At 36.5% G+C, this 13,575-nt stretch overlaps 1 protein-coding gene across 6 annotated transcripts in view; it reads left to right on the top strand.

The window, feature by feature from the left end:
- Positions 1–13,575, top strand: part of NCALD (neurocalcin delta) — a 392,189-nt gene that overhangs the window by 221,973 nt on the left and 156,641 nt on the right. For 4 of the 6 annotated variants that reach the window (XM_042973308.1, XM_042973307.1, XM_042973311.1 and 1 more), the window contains exons 4-5: positions 4,453–4,501; positions 12,914–13,000. The gene's annotated coding sequence lies outside the window, so the exon portion shown is untranslated. The remainder of the gene's footprint in view (positions 1–4,452; positions 4,502–12,913; positions 13,001–13,575) is intronic. The other 2 variants (XM_042973312.1, XM_042973310.1) reach the window with 1 other exon arrangement.

Below are 13,575 nucleotides of genomic sequence, written 5' to 3'. Positions count from 1 at the left end.
CTTGTCTCCCCATCAATGTATTCATTTCTTAGGAAGCAGAAAAGAGTTGCTTCCCTTTGCAACATCAAAAAAAAATGTTTTGGCTTGATTTTTGTGTTCTTTTTAAATTTTGCTATGTTTTTCAGTTTCCTAGAAATTGAAAAATATAATAAATGAAGTAAAAAGTGTTTAATGAGTGGGTTCAACAGTAGAATACAAGAAACAAAGGAAAGAATCAGTGTACTTACAGATAAAATAATAGAAAGTACCTAATCTGAGGCACCTGGGTGGCTCAGTAGGTTAAGCCTCTGACTTTGGCTCAGGTCATGATCTCACAGTTCCTGGGTTCAAGCCCTGCATTGGGCTCTGTGCTGACAGCTCAGAGCCTGGAGCCTGCTTTGGATTCTGTATCTCCCTGTCTCTCTGCCTCTCTGCCTCTCCATCTCTCTCTCTCTCTCTCTCTCTCTCTCTCTCTCTCTCTCTCTGTCTCAAAAACTAGATAAAAATTTAAAAAAAATAATAAATTACCCAATGTGAACAACAGAGAAAATAGAATCAAAATTGGGGGGTGGGGGTGGGGAGACAGGGCCTTAGGGGGCCCAAAGTGATATAAAAATTGTATACCATGTGTATCATGAGCATGCTAGAAGGAAAGAAACAGGAAGATGAGACCAAAAAAGTATTTGAAGAAAGAATTGCTGAAAGTCTTCCAAACTTGGTAAAAGACACAGACCTATAGTTTCAAGAAGTTGAGTAAAACCCCAAACAGGATTAACCTAAAAAAATCCACACTAAGATACATCTTAGTCAAAGTTCTGAAAAATAAAGTCAAAGAAAAGATTTGAAAGCAGCGAGAGTGAAATGAGACCTTATCTATAAGGAGAAACAATTAGATAATGAATTCCTCATCAGAAACCATAGAGGCCAGAAGTAAGTGGCAGAATATTTTCAAATGTTGAAGGAACTGTCAACCCAAGCAATGAAAACATCCTTCAGGAATGAAGGGGAAATAAAGACATTTTCAGCTGAAGGAATACCTAGTAATGTGCCACCAGCAGGCTTATCTTAAAAAAAATAGCTAAAGGAAATTTCTCTAAACAAAAAGGGAATGATGGAAGAGGGAACATCAGTATGGAAGAAAGAATAAAACAAAGAGTAAAAATAGGGATAAATACAATAAGCTTCCTTCTCCTCTTAGTTTTCTAAATTAGATGATTGAAACAAAAATTTTAACATTGATGTGACTCAGTGTAGTAGAAGAAATGTTTAAGGAAGTTATTTTTTAGGGGTGCCTGGCTGGCTCAGTCAGTTAAGTATCAACTCTTGTTTTCAGCTCAGGTCATGATATCACAATTGGAGAGTTCGAGCCTCAAATTGGGCTCTGCACTGACAGTGCAAAGCTTGTTTGGGATTCTGTCTCTCTGCCCCTCCCCCACATACACTCATTCACATTCTCTCTCTCTCAAATAAATAAACTTTAAAAAAAAGAAAGTTATTTTATAAATGAGGGAGAGTAAAATGATGTAAAGGGAGTTAAGGAATCTAATTGCACTGGTATAACATTAAAAACTATAGACTCACAGGGTGCCTGGGTGACTCAGTCTGTTAAGTGTCCAACTTTGGCTCAAGTCATGATCTCACAGTTTGTGACTTCGAGCCCTGCCTTGGGCTCTGTGCTGACAGCTCAGAGCCTGGAACCCTACCTCACATTCTGTGTCTCCTTCTCTCTCTACCATCCATCACTCATGCTCTTTCTCTCTGTCTCTCTCAAAAGTAAATAAACATTAAAAAATTAAATAAAAAAATAAAAATAAATGAAAAAAAAATAATAGATTCTGACAAGTTACATATATTTAGGGTAATATGAAGAACAACCATTAAAAAGCCATACAAAGAGATATACTAAAAAAACTATAGATAAATAAAAATGGAATTCTAAGAAATGTTCCAGTATCCACAATAAGGCTGGAAAATGAAAATAAAGAAAGGGAAAATAAAGAACAAACAGGAAACAAAAAGTAAAATGGCAGACCATAACCTAAGCATGTCAGTAATTACATTAAATGTAAATGGCCTAAGTATACAAATTATAAGAAAGTGGTTGACACAATAGATTTAAAAAAAAATGACCCAGCTTGGGTGCTTGGCTGGCTCAGCTGGTGGAGTATTTGACTCTTGATCTCAAGGTTGTGAGTTCAAGCCCCACATTGGGCATAGAGCTTACTTAAAAATTAAAAAAAAATAAAAATAAAAATGACCCAACTAGATGCTGTCTGCAAGAAACTACCTTCAAATATATCAATATAGGAGAGTGAAAGTAAAAAGATAGAAAAAAGATATATCATACAAACATTAATCAGAAGCAAGCAAGAATGGTTATATTAAGATCAGATAAAGAAGACTTCTAAGAAAAAAGAAAAAAAAAAAAAACAGACCAGGGACAGAGGGACATTACATAATGATGAAAGGGTCAATCTACCAAAGAGACATAGCAAACATAATATTTTGCACACAAATCCTAAATATGTACCAAACAGAGCAAAATATGTGAAAGAAAAACTGATAACTGAAAGAATAGACAACTCTATAGTTAGAGTTGGAAACCTCAACACACCTTTTTTTAAACAATTCATAGAAGAACTAGATGGAAAACCAGCCAGTACAGAGAACACAGAAACATGATCAGTCAACCAGATCTGATTTATGTTTATAGAATCCACCCGGCAACAGGGGAAAAGACATTCTTTTCAAGTGCCACAAAATATATGACAGGATAGGCCATAATCCATAAAACAAACCTCAACAAATTTAAAGAATCGAAATCATACAGTGTATTCTCTGACTACAGTGGAATGAGACCAGGAATCAATAATGGAAACATTACAGGAAAATCTCTAAATACTTAGAACTGAAACAACAAACTTCTAAAACATCTGTGGGTCAAAGAGGAATTCTTAAGGGAATTTTTAAAAATACATTGAAGTAAATGAAAATGAAAATACAACATAACAAAATTTGTGAGGCTCAGCTAACGCAGTTCTGAGAGGGAATTTTATAGCACTAAGTATGTTAGGAAAGAGGAGAAGTCTCAAGTTAATAATTGAAATTCTCATCTCTAGAAACTATTTTTTAAGTTTATTTATTTTTGAGAGAGAGAGAGAAAGAGAGAGAACAGAAGTGAGGAAGGGGCAGAGAGAGAGAGAGGGAAAGACAGAATCCAAAGCAGGCTGCAGGCTCTGAGCTGTTAACACAGAGCCCGACTCAGGGCTCAAATCCACCAACCGTGAGATTGTGACCTGAGCTGAAGTCAGATGCTTAACTGAGTGAACCACCCAGGTACCCCCAGAAACTAGTTTTTTTTTTTAATTTGTAAAAAGGAGCAAATGAACCCAAAGCAGGCTTAAGAAAGAATAATAAAGAGCAAAAACCAATAAAATTGAAAAGAGACAAACAATAGAGAGAATAGATTAAAGCCCAAACTGATTCTTTGAAAAGATCAACATTGATAAGCCTTCAACAACACTGACAGAGAGAAGACACACATTACCAGTATCTGAAATCAAAAAGACTAACCATCACTATAGACGTGCAGGCATCAAAAGAAAAATAAAGGAATACTTCAAACAACTCTACACATTTTCTGTTTTGGAAGGAAGTTTCCAGATTACTAATTAAATTTTCTTAGGTATAAGGCTATTCAAATTATCTGTATTTGTTGTGTGGGTTGTGGTAGCTTGTGCTTTTTGGGAAACGAATCCATTTCATACAAGTCCTTCCAAAACAGAAAATTCCAGATCCAGTTGGTTTCACTGGAAAATTCTACCAAATATTTAAAGAATTACATCAATTCTATCACTCTCTTCCAGAAAATAGAAAAGCTTCATCTTATGAAGCTATTCTGATACCAAAACTAGAAAAAGACAATACAATGTAAGAAAACTAGAGACTAATGGCTCTCATGAAGATAAATGCAAAATTTCTTAACAAATAGCAAATAGCATTCAGCTATGTATAAAAATAATTTTATAAAAATAAGTATATACCATGACCAGGTGGAGTTTATTTTAGGGATGTAAGACTCATTCAATATTTGAAAATCAAGCAGTATAACCCACCATATAAACAATCTAAAGAAAAAAATCACAATCATGCTAATGGAAGCAGAAAAAGTATTTGACAAAGTTCAACCCCCATTCATGATTTAAAAAAAAAACAAACTCTCAAAAATAGGAATAGGAGGGAACTTCCTAAAATTGATTTCATAATATCTATCAAACACCTGCAGCTAACAGCATATTTAATAGTGAAAGACTGAATTCTTTCCCCATAATATCAGGAGCAAGACAAGGATGTTCTTTGTCATTACTACTATTCAACATACTACTGGGAGTTCTACACAGTACAATAAACTAAGAAGAGAAAATAAAAGGCATACAGATCAGAAGGTAGAAATAAAATTGTTTCTGTTTGCAGATGGCATGAGAAAAATCCAGTGGAATCTACAAAACACTAGAACTAATAGGTAAGTTCAGCTAAGTTGAAGGGTATAAAAGAAACAAAAATCAACTGTATTTCTATATACTAGCAATGCATACATGGGTATTGAAATTAAATGTATAATATCACTTATGATAGCTCAAAAACATATGAAACTTATATGTAAATCTAACATAACATGTAGGATTTGTATGCTGAGAACTACAAAATGCTGATGAAAGAAATCAAATGGGAAGATCTAAATAAATGAAGAGCCATACTATGAATCTAATTCATGGATTGGAAGATTCAACATAGTGGATATGTCAACTCTCCCCAAATTGATATTTAGGTTTAATGAAATTCTTACAAAAATTCCAGAAAAGATTTTTGTAAATATAGACAAGATTACTCTAAAAATTTACACAAAAAGGAGACATATAAATGGCCAATGGACATATGAAAAGATACTCAGTGTCACTCATCATCAGGGAAATGCAAGTCAAAACTACAGTGTCACCTCACACCTGCCAGAATGGCTAAAATGAACAACACAAGAAACAACAAGTGTTAGCAAGGACGTGGAGAAAAAGGAATCCTTGTGCACTTTTTGTGGGAAGGCAAACTGGTACATCCACTGTGGAAAACAGTATGAAGTTTCCTCAAAAAAAAGCTAAAAATAGAACTACCTACAATCCAGTAATCGCACTACTGGGTATTTACCCAATGAATAAAAAAACACTAATTCAAAGAGATATATGCACCCTCATGTTTACTGCAACAGTTTTTACAATAGCCAAATTATGGAAGCAGCCCAAGTGTCTATCAATAGATGAATGGATAAAGAAGATGTGGTACACACCCACACACACACACACACACACACACACACACACACACACACACAATATTATTCAGCCATAAAAAGGAATGAAATCTTGCCATTTGCAACAATGTGGATGGAGCTAGAGAGTATAATGCTAAGTGAAATAAAATCAGTCAGAGAAAGACAAATACCATATGATTTCACTCTTATGTGGAATTTAAGAAATAAAACAAATGAACAAAGGGAAAAAAGAGAGATGGGGTGCCTGGATGGCTTAGTTGGTTAAGCATCTGGCTCCTTGCTGACACCAAGGGAGCCTGCTTGGGATTTTCTCTCTCCCTGTCTCTCTGCCTCTTCCCTGCTCTCTCTCTCGAAATAAATAAATAAGTTTGAGAAAAAGAGAGAGAGAGAGACACCAAGAAACAGACTGTTAACTATAGAGAATAAACAGAGGGTTAGTAGAGGGGAGATGGATGGGGGGGAAGGGAGAAATAGATGATGGAGAAATAGTGCTTATCATGATGAGCACTAAGTAATGTATAGCATTGTTGAATCACTATATTGTACACCTGAAACTAACATAACACTGTATGTTAATTATACTGGAATAAAAATGTTTAAACTTGATAAAAAAAAAACAAAATAAAAATTTATGCAAAAAGGGAAAGGAACTAGAATGTCTAAACCAGTTTTGAAAAAGAGTAAAATGGGAGGAATCACTCTACTTGATTTCAAGACTTCTATAGCTACAATAATGAGGACTGTGGAAATAGCAGAGGGAGGGATGGACACATAGCTCAATGGAAGACCTGTAAGTAGTCACATATAAATACAGCCAACTGATTTTTGAGGAGTATGTAAAAGCGATTCAATGGAGATGAGATATTCTTTTCAGCATTAGTGCTGGAGCAGCTGGATAACCTCAACCTAAAAACCCCACAGCTTAACTCCGATTGGATCATACATTTAAATATAAAATATAGGGGCGCCTGAGTGGCTCAGTCGGTTAAGTGTCTGACTCTCTGTTTTGGCTCAGGTCATGATCTCACAGTTTTGTGAGTTCAAGCCCCACATTGGGCTCTGTGCTGATGGTGCAGAGCCTGCTTGGGATTCTTTATCTTCTCCCTCTATCTCTGACTCTCCCCCCGTTTATGCTATCTCTGTCTCTCTCTAAATAAATATATAAACTTAAAAAAATTTTAAATATAAAATATTAAACTATAAAAATTTTAGAAGAAAACATGGGTGAAAATATTCAGGACTTTTGGCTGTGTGAAGAGTCCTTAAACATGGCACTAAAGGCATAATTTCTAAAAGAAAAAAAATAAATTTAAATTCATCCAAATTAAAAATGTTTGCTCTTTGAAGGACTTTGTTAAGAATATGAAAAGACAAGCTATAGATGGGGAGAAAAAACTTACAAAACATGTACCTAACAAAGGACTTAAATCTAGGCTATATAAAGAATTCGAAACTTAGTTAAAAAAGAAACAGTTCTATTAGAGAAGGGGCAAAAGATAGAAAGAGACATTTCACTGAAAAGGACGTGTAGATGGCAGATAAGCACTTGAAGATGTTCAACATTACTAGGTATTAGGGAAATGCAAATGAAGACCATAATGAAATATCACTACACATCTAGTAAAATAGCCTGAAATAAATAGTGATAATGCCAAATGCTGGCAAAGATGTGGCAAAATTGAATCTCTTATTCATTGATGGTGGTTAAAATGGTACAGCCACTCTGGAAAATAGCTTGGCAGTTTCTTAAAAACTAAACCTAAACTGAATCATAAGACCCAGCAGTCACTCTCCTGGGCATTTATCCCAGAGAAACAACTTACATCCGCAGAAAAACTTATAGACAATTTTCCCCAACAGCTTTATTTGTAATAAGCCAAAAGCTGACAACAACCAACACGTCCTACAATAGTGGTTAAATATACATGCAAACGGTGAGATACTATTCAGCCATAAAAAGGAGCCAACTATTGATACAAATAACAACTTGGATACAGGCAGTGCCTGGGATCTCAATTCAACATTATGCTGAATTTAAAAACCCAACATCAAAAGGTCATATATTATATGTTTCCACTTATTAACATTCTAGACATAACAAAATTATAAAGATGGAGAACAAGTTTGTGGTTTCGAGGGATAAGGGGTGGGAGCTGAGAGGATGGGTGTGGCTATAAATGGTAGTAGGATGTTGGTCTGTGTGGTGACAAATAGTTCTGTACCTTGATTCCAGTGCTGGTTACACAGATCTTCACGTGTGATAAAATGAAATGTAACTATAAAAATGTATTAGATATAGGCTTACCTAAACAAAAGTATTGTTTGTATGTGCTCTTCTTGGGTTTTATTTATAAAAACAAGTCACCAATACTTGCTTTTTTTCATTCTTTATGCTTTTACAGTTCACCCAAGTTGTTGCCTGTAGCTATGATTTATTCATTTTCCTTGTTGTCTAATATTTCATTATATGTATGTAATTCAGTTTATTTCTTTACCTGTTGGTGGGCATCTGTGTTAAATATAGCTTTTTTTTTTTTTTTTTAAGAAAGGTGTTGTAAACATTTTGTGCCTGTTTTCCAGTGCTGCTATGCAAGAATTTCTCTAGAGAATATAGGTAGGCGTGTGTTTGCTCGGTTGGAGGGCATGGAAAACATTCAACTTCATGAGTTAAAGTTAAATTGTTTGAGAGGCTTATATCAACTAATACACCCACCATCAGCTAAATTTGCATTTTTCTTGATTACAAATGAGGTTGCTTGTCTTTTTATATGTACATTTACCATTCTTGTTTTTCTCTTCTGTGACAATGTGTCAGATCTTTTGCTCATTTTTCTATTATGTTGTCTTTTACTGATTTGTAACATTTCTTTATATAATCTAAAAACTGGCCTTTTGTTGATTTTACTTGCTGCAAACTTGTGGCAGATGTTGGCAATTTTTTTGCTTTCTTTATCATACTTTTTTTGTTTTTGTTTTTTAGAGGGGGAGAGAGAGAGAGAGAGAGAGAGAATGCATGAATGGGGGAGAGGGGAAGAGGGAGAGAGTGAGAGAGACTCCTAAGCAGAGTCCACACTTAGCATGGAGCCCAATGCAGGACTTGATCCCACAACACTGGGATCATGACCTGAGCCGAATCGAGAGTTGGACGTTCAACCAATTGAGCCACCCAGGTGTCCCTCTTTATTGTACTTTTTGATAAACAAAGATCTTAATATTATAGTAGGGAACATTTATCAATCTTTCCTTCTGCAATAAACAGTTTTGTGCCTTAAGAACCCTTTTCCCATTTGGAGGTCTGAAAGATGTTCTATATTTTCTTCCACGTTATAACTTTTTTTTTTTTTTTTTTAACAGCTAAATCCTTAATCCCTCTGGAATTGATCTTTGGGTGTGATTCCTCCTTGACTTTTGGCTCAGTAAATTATTTCAACCTTTTGTGAGAGCTCTGTTGTCTTTTAATTCCAACTTCCCAGCCTTGACTGCTACTGATGCTTGCTCTGTCTCTTCAAGTTGTGTGTGTGTGTGTGTGTGTGTGTGTGTGCGTGCGCGCGTGGCGCTTTTTCTTTTGGTATGCCTTGTAAATTTTTCCTGCTAGCCAGATACAATGTACCAGGTGAAAGGAACTGCTATAAATAGATCTTTAGTAATGTGGTGGTGAGGTTCTCAGAGAGAGGAGGTGTTTTACACATTCTGTGATCAGCCTTTTTGCAAGCCTGTGCCTCTGGACTGTGACCATCACAGTGTTGCAGTTTTTTTCTCCCCCTTTTCTCAGGATGGCTGGAGTGGACTGAAGTTCAGTATTTGCTTTCTCCCACATTGAAGGCTAGAGGAGACTGGTTTCAGTATTTCCCTTTCCCAGGTCAGTTAGGTTCTCATAATACTCTAGCAGGTTAGGCTCTCATTAACTAGTTTACCCAGAGGGTGTGCCTTGCTAAGAACAGAGTGCTCTGGGACACCTGGGTGGTTCAGTCAAACCTCAGCTCAGGTCATGATCTTACGGTTCGTGAGTTCAAGCCCTGCATTGGGTTCTGCACTGACAGTTCGGAGCCTGCTTGGGATTCTGTCTCTGCCCCTCCCCAACCTGCTCTCTCAAAATAAATAATAAATAAATTTAAAAAAAGAAAAAGAACAGAGTGCTCTGGCATATTTCAAAATGGTTCCTTTCGCCCTCTGCATTCTGGAAGCTGGAGGGGATTTTTCTCTGATATTTACTGTGGGAATCTGGTAGATGTCCTGCAAGTAAATCTCACAGTATTGGGAAAGCTCCCTTTTGACTAGGTGCCCCCAGAGCTTTTAACTCTCAGAGTTGTCCCCACAGAAATTCCAGCAATTCAGAAATTACAGTTCAAGTTTTCCTTCCCCAGCACTGCTTCCTACAGCAGTTGCTGCTGGTAAGTCCCTGCTCAGGGAAGCCATCCGTTCATCTCTCTAATCTGGGGGACAGCAGTTTGCCCTGTGTGCTTCCCTCTCTTAACGTGTTCCAAGAGGAGTTCTTGAATTCTACTTGTTGTTAGGACAGAGTGGTGATTTCCAAGTTCCTACTCCTCTTTTGTCTTTTAATACCTGAGTTCATGAGAAGGTCCAGGAAGAAAATTCAACCATGGTGAGATTTTGGAAGATGGCTAATTCTCCTTTAGGCAACTTTGAAAGAAATTTTGGTCAAATGATGGGTTTCCTTTACTGTAGCTAAGGCATTCTTGCTTTAGCGGTTTTGTAAGTGCTTGAGTGTCACGTGTTAAAAAGCTAAAGAAACCAAAAACAAAAGCAATGAAAAGCAATGAATCTCCTCTCACCATTTGAACTATGACTCAGATCATTCAAATAAGCTATTTGTTAAGAAAGAAAGCATAAATTTAACATGCCTGTTTGTGTGGTATTCAGAGTACAGATTCTGCTTTTGGAAAGGCACTGCTGTTTATGGGAAATATTGCTGGACAAGGAATCAGGAGCCTGGAGTTAAGCCTTGATCTGTCATTACGTGGTTGCAAAAGCTTCTTGTATCCAGAGTACGTTCAGCTCCTGTAACAAGAACCCTTCTACAGCAGCTTAGCCAAATAAAGGTGTTTTTTGTTTTGTTTTGTTTTGTTTTGTTTTGTTCCCCTCATATAACAGCCTGGGAGCAGGAAAACCAGGACTAGTGTAGTGGCTCCTTTTTTCAGTTTAGGCTTCACAGCGTGTGGCTCTTGTCTTCATGCTTGTCACTTCATGACTGCAAAGTATGTCTCTATCTCTGGCCTTGTATCAATGTTTCAGGCATGAAGAAGAGGAAGGGCAAAGAGCAAAAAGCGAGTGGAGAGCTCTTTAAAGAGCTTTTTCTAGGGGGCACTTGGGTGGCTCAGTCAGTTAAGCATCTGACTTTGGCTTAGGTCATGATCTCACGGTTCTTGGGTTCGAGCCCCGCATCGGGCTCTGTGCTGATGGTTTGGACCCTGGAGCCTGCTTTAGATTCTGTGTCTCCCTCTTTCTCTTCCCCTCCCCTGCTCGTGATCTGTCTCTCTCTCAAAAAATAAATAAACATTTTTTTTTTTTAAAAGAGCTTTTCCAGGAAGCCTACGCCGTAATGTTAGCTTACACCTCCAGGGTCCAAGCTGTTCCACCTGTCCATCCTTAGCTGTGGTTTTAACAGGGCAGATTGCTGCCCTGAACAAAATCAAGGTTCTGTAAAGAAAAACAGTATGCTGGGAATTGGATAGGTAACCAGCAGTGTCTGCCCCATTCTCTAAACTTCCATTGGGAGTGCCTGTTCCTCCCCCATCCCCGACAGAGTTGTTTGGAGGTCAAAATGGAAGATCAAAATCAAATGCAGGAGCACTTCATACACTATAAAATGTATTTCATAAACAAAATGGAAATATCCTGAACTATATTCTTTTTCTTAAAGCTTTTTTATTTATTTTACTTAGAGAAAGAGCACATACACATGGGAGGGGCAGAGAGAGAGAGAGAGAGAGAGAGAGAGAGAGAGAGATAGAGAGAGGTAGAGGGTGAGAATCCCAAGCAGGCTCTGCACTGTCAGCACAGAGCCCGACGCAGGGCTTGAATCCACAAATCACAAGATCATGACCTGAGCTGAAACCAAGAGTCGGACGTTTAACCAACTGAGCCACCCAGATGCCTCTCGTGACCTATGTTTTTAGAGAGCAAATCTAATGTTAACAGAAAGCCCACCTGAATGTAAAGATTTGGGTAATCAGTATCTCTTGAACCTCAGCTCATTCTCTTGTTGACATCTTTAGAGAACACAGTGTTCTCATGGATGCACATCCTCAAATACCAATCTTCAGGTTACTGCCAAAGATTGTTGTGCTGGACATTTGTTGATTTCCTCCATAATAATCCCTTTTGCCTTCCAGTATCTTGAGTGACTTCCCATGCGATTTTTCTTTGGAATGTTTCTACCCTCACCTCCAGGGATAAGCCTTGATTAATTTAAAGCCATTCAGCAAAGTATTAGTGACTGATTCAGTGATGGGCAATCTGAGTGACCTCAGAATTTGGGACTGCCAGAGTGCTAACACTATCCTCTTGAAAGATACATAAGTGGTCTTGAATTGCTGCAGCTAGTATTTTTTGTACCATGAAAGGAGGCAGCCTGAGGTTGAAATCAATCTACAGAGAATACCTGTGCCAAGAGAACTCCAGAGAATCAAATGATGTGGTGAACCTCTGTTTTCCCAAAACCAACCATACACCTGGACATTTTTTTCCCCAGCCCAATGAACCAAAATAGTTCCTTGTCTTGTTATTTATTTGAATCAGTGAGTTTGAGGTGGGGTTTGTGTTATTTGTAGCCAAAAGATTCCTGAGTGATTGTTTCCAATATATGGTTTAGGCAAAAATATATATATTATTTTAAATATATTATTTAAATATATATTATTTAATGTATATTAATTTATATAATCAACAAATTAGGAAATTAATCATGTTCCTAACTTAACAGGAAATCCTGTTATATAAATATAATATATAATATATTTATATTTATAAATATAATAAATATTAATATATATTTATAAGTATATAAATATAATGATATAATATAACATAACAATATAACTATATTATATTTAATATATATTATTTAAATATATATTATTTAAAATAATATATTACATATATATGTTTTAAATAATGCATTACTTAATATAGTATATATTTATGTACATATGTAAACACATATGTGTGTATTATATATAATATGTATACATATTATATATATTGGTATATACATGAGTTTATTCTAAAGTTTATAGTCCTTCCAGGATTAAGGCCATGAGGCCTGAATGTTACTGAGAAGGCCAGTTTCTCTCTGTCATAAATGGACTGCACAGCATCTGTCTAAATGATTTTAAACTGTGAAGTGCTAAGACCTGAGTCTCATACTTTTGGGGACTGCACTTATCCCCCCTGTGGTACAAGACTCGCCCCTGGGTACTTTAAGCCAAAGACCAATTAGGCTGAGATATGTCAGTGTTCTTGAAGGTGTGTTTCCTGTTTCCTGTTTGCAAAGGCAACTACAGAAGAAATAAAAGTAACGGCCTTACATAAACTGCTTACTGAGCTGTCAAATGTTCAAATAAAATATTCATTAATTATGAGTGATCTCAGTTGCAGGGCCACGGAGCTGCTGGTGATAAAATCTGTCGTGATCCTGTGGAAGGCTGTGCAATCCGAGGCGCTGTCTGACTGCTGATTGTGAGTTCCTTTTTTTAACCTCTTGAATGTCTGGGTTTTAAGTTGTGATTATTATTAAATTATGATTCAGAAGGCAAAAATGTTGCATCCTAGTTAGGCTATTGTGGGTTTGTATGTTTGCTGTCTGGTAAATAAAACGTGCTGGCTTATTAGCTGCCATTAGAGCTTTGTCATGAGGTGTACATTTCTACTTGAACTCCGGATGAATTTGTGTATTAGTGACAAGAAAACTATGCACCCTTTCTACTTTTTAAAAAAATCTCTTCTGTGGTGACTCTGATTAAATGGGAACCTTATTTAAGTGTAAGAAATTTACTTAAAAAAAAAAAACAAATAGGGGACATGATCATGAAGTAAAAACCTGACTTTCTTCCTGTATGTGCCGTTCCTTACTTTCTACATCTACTCTTTGGTAAGGAAAATTGAAGAAGATATTGTGCAGCAAGTAGATGGGATTTTTTTTAATTCAGAAACAATTCTTTTGAAATTCTATTATGGTACAATTAGGACGGCAGTACCAGCAATAGTGGATTTCCTGTTAAGTTAGGAACATGATTAATTTCCTAATTTGTTGA

Source organism: Panthera tigris, chromosome F2 (genome assembly GCF_018350195.1).
Source record: "Panthera tigris isolate Pti1 chromosome F2, P.tigris_Pti1_mat1.1, whole genome shotgun sequence".
Taxonomy (NCBI): Eukaryota; Metazoa; Chordata; class Mammalia; order Carnivora; family Felidae; genus Panthera; species Panthera tigris.
This window is presented reverse-complemented; position numbering and strand designations above follow the sequence as displayed.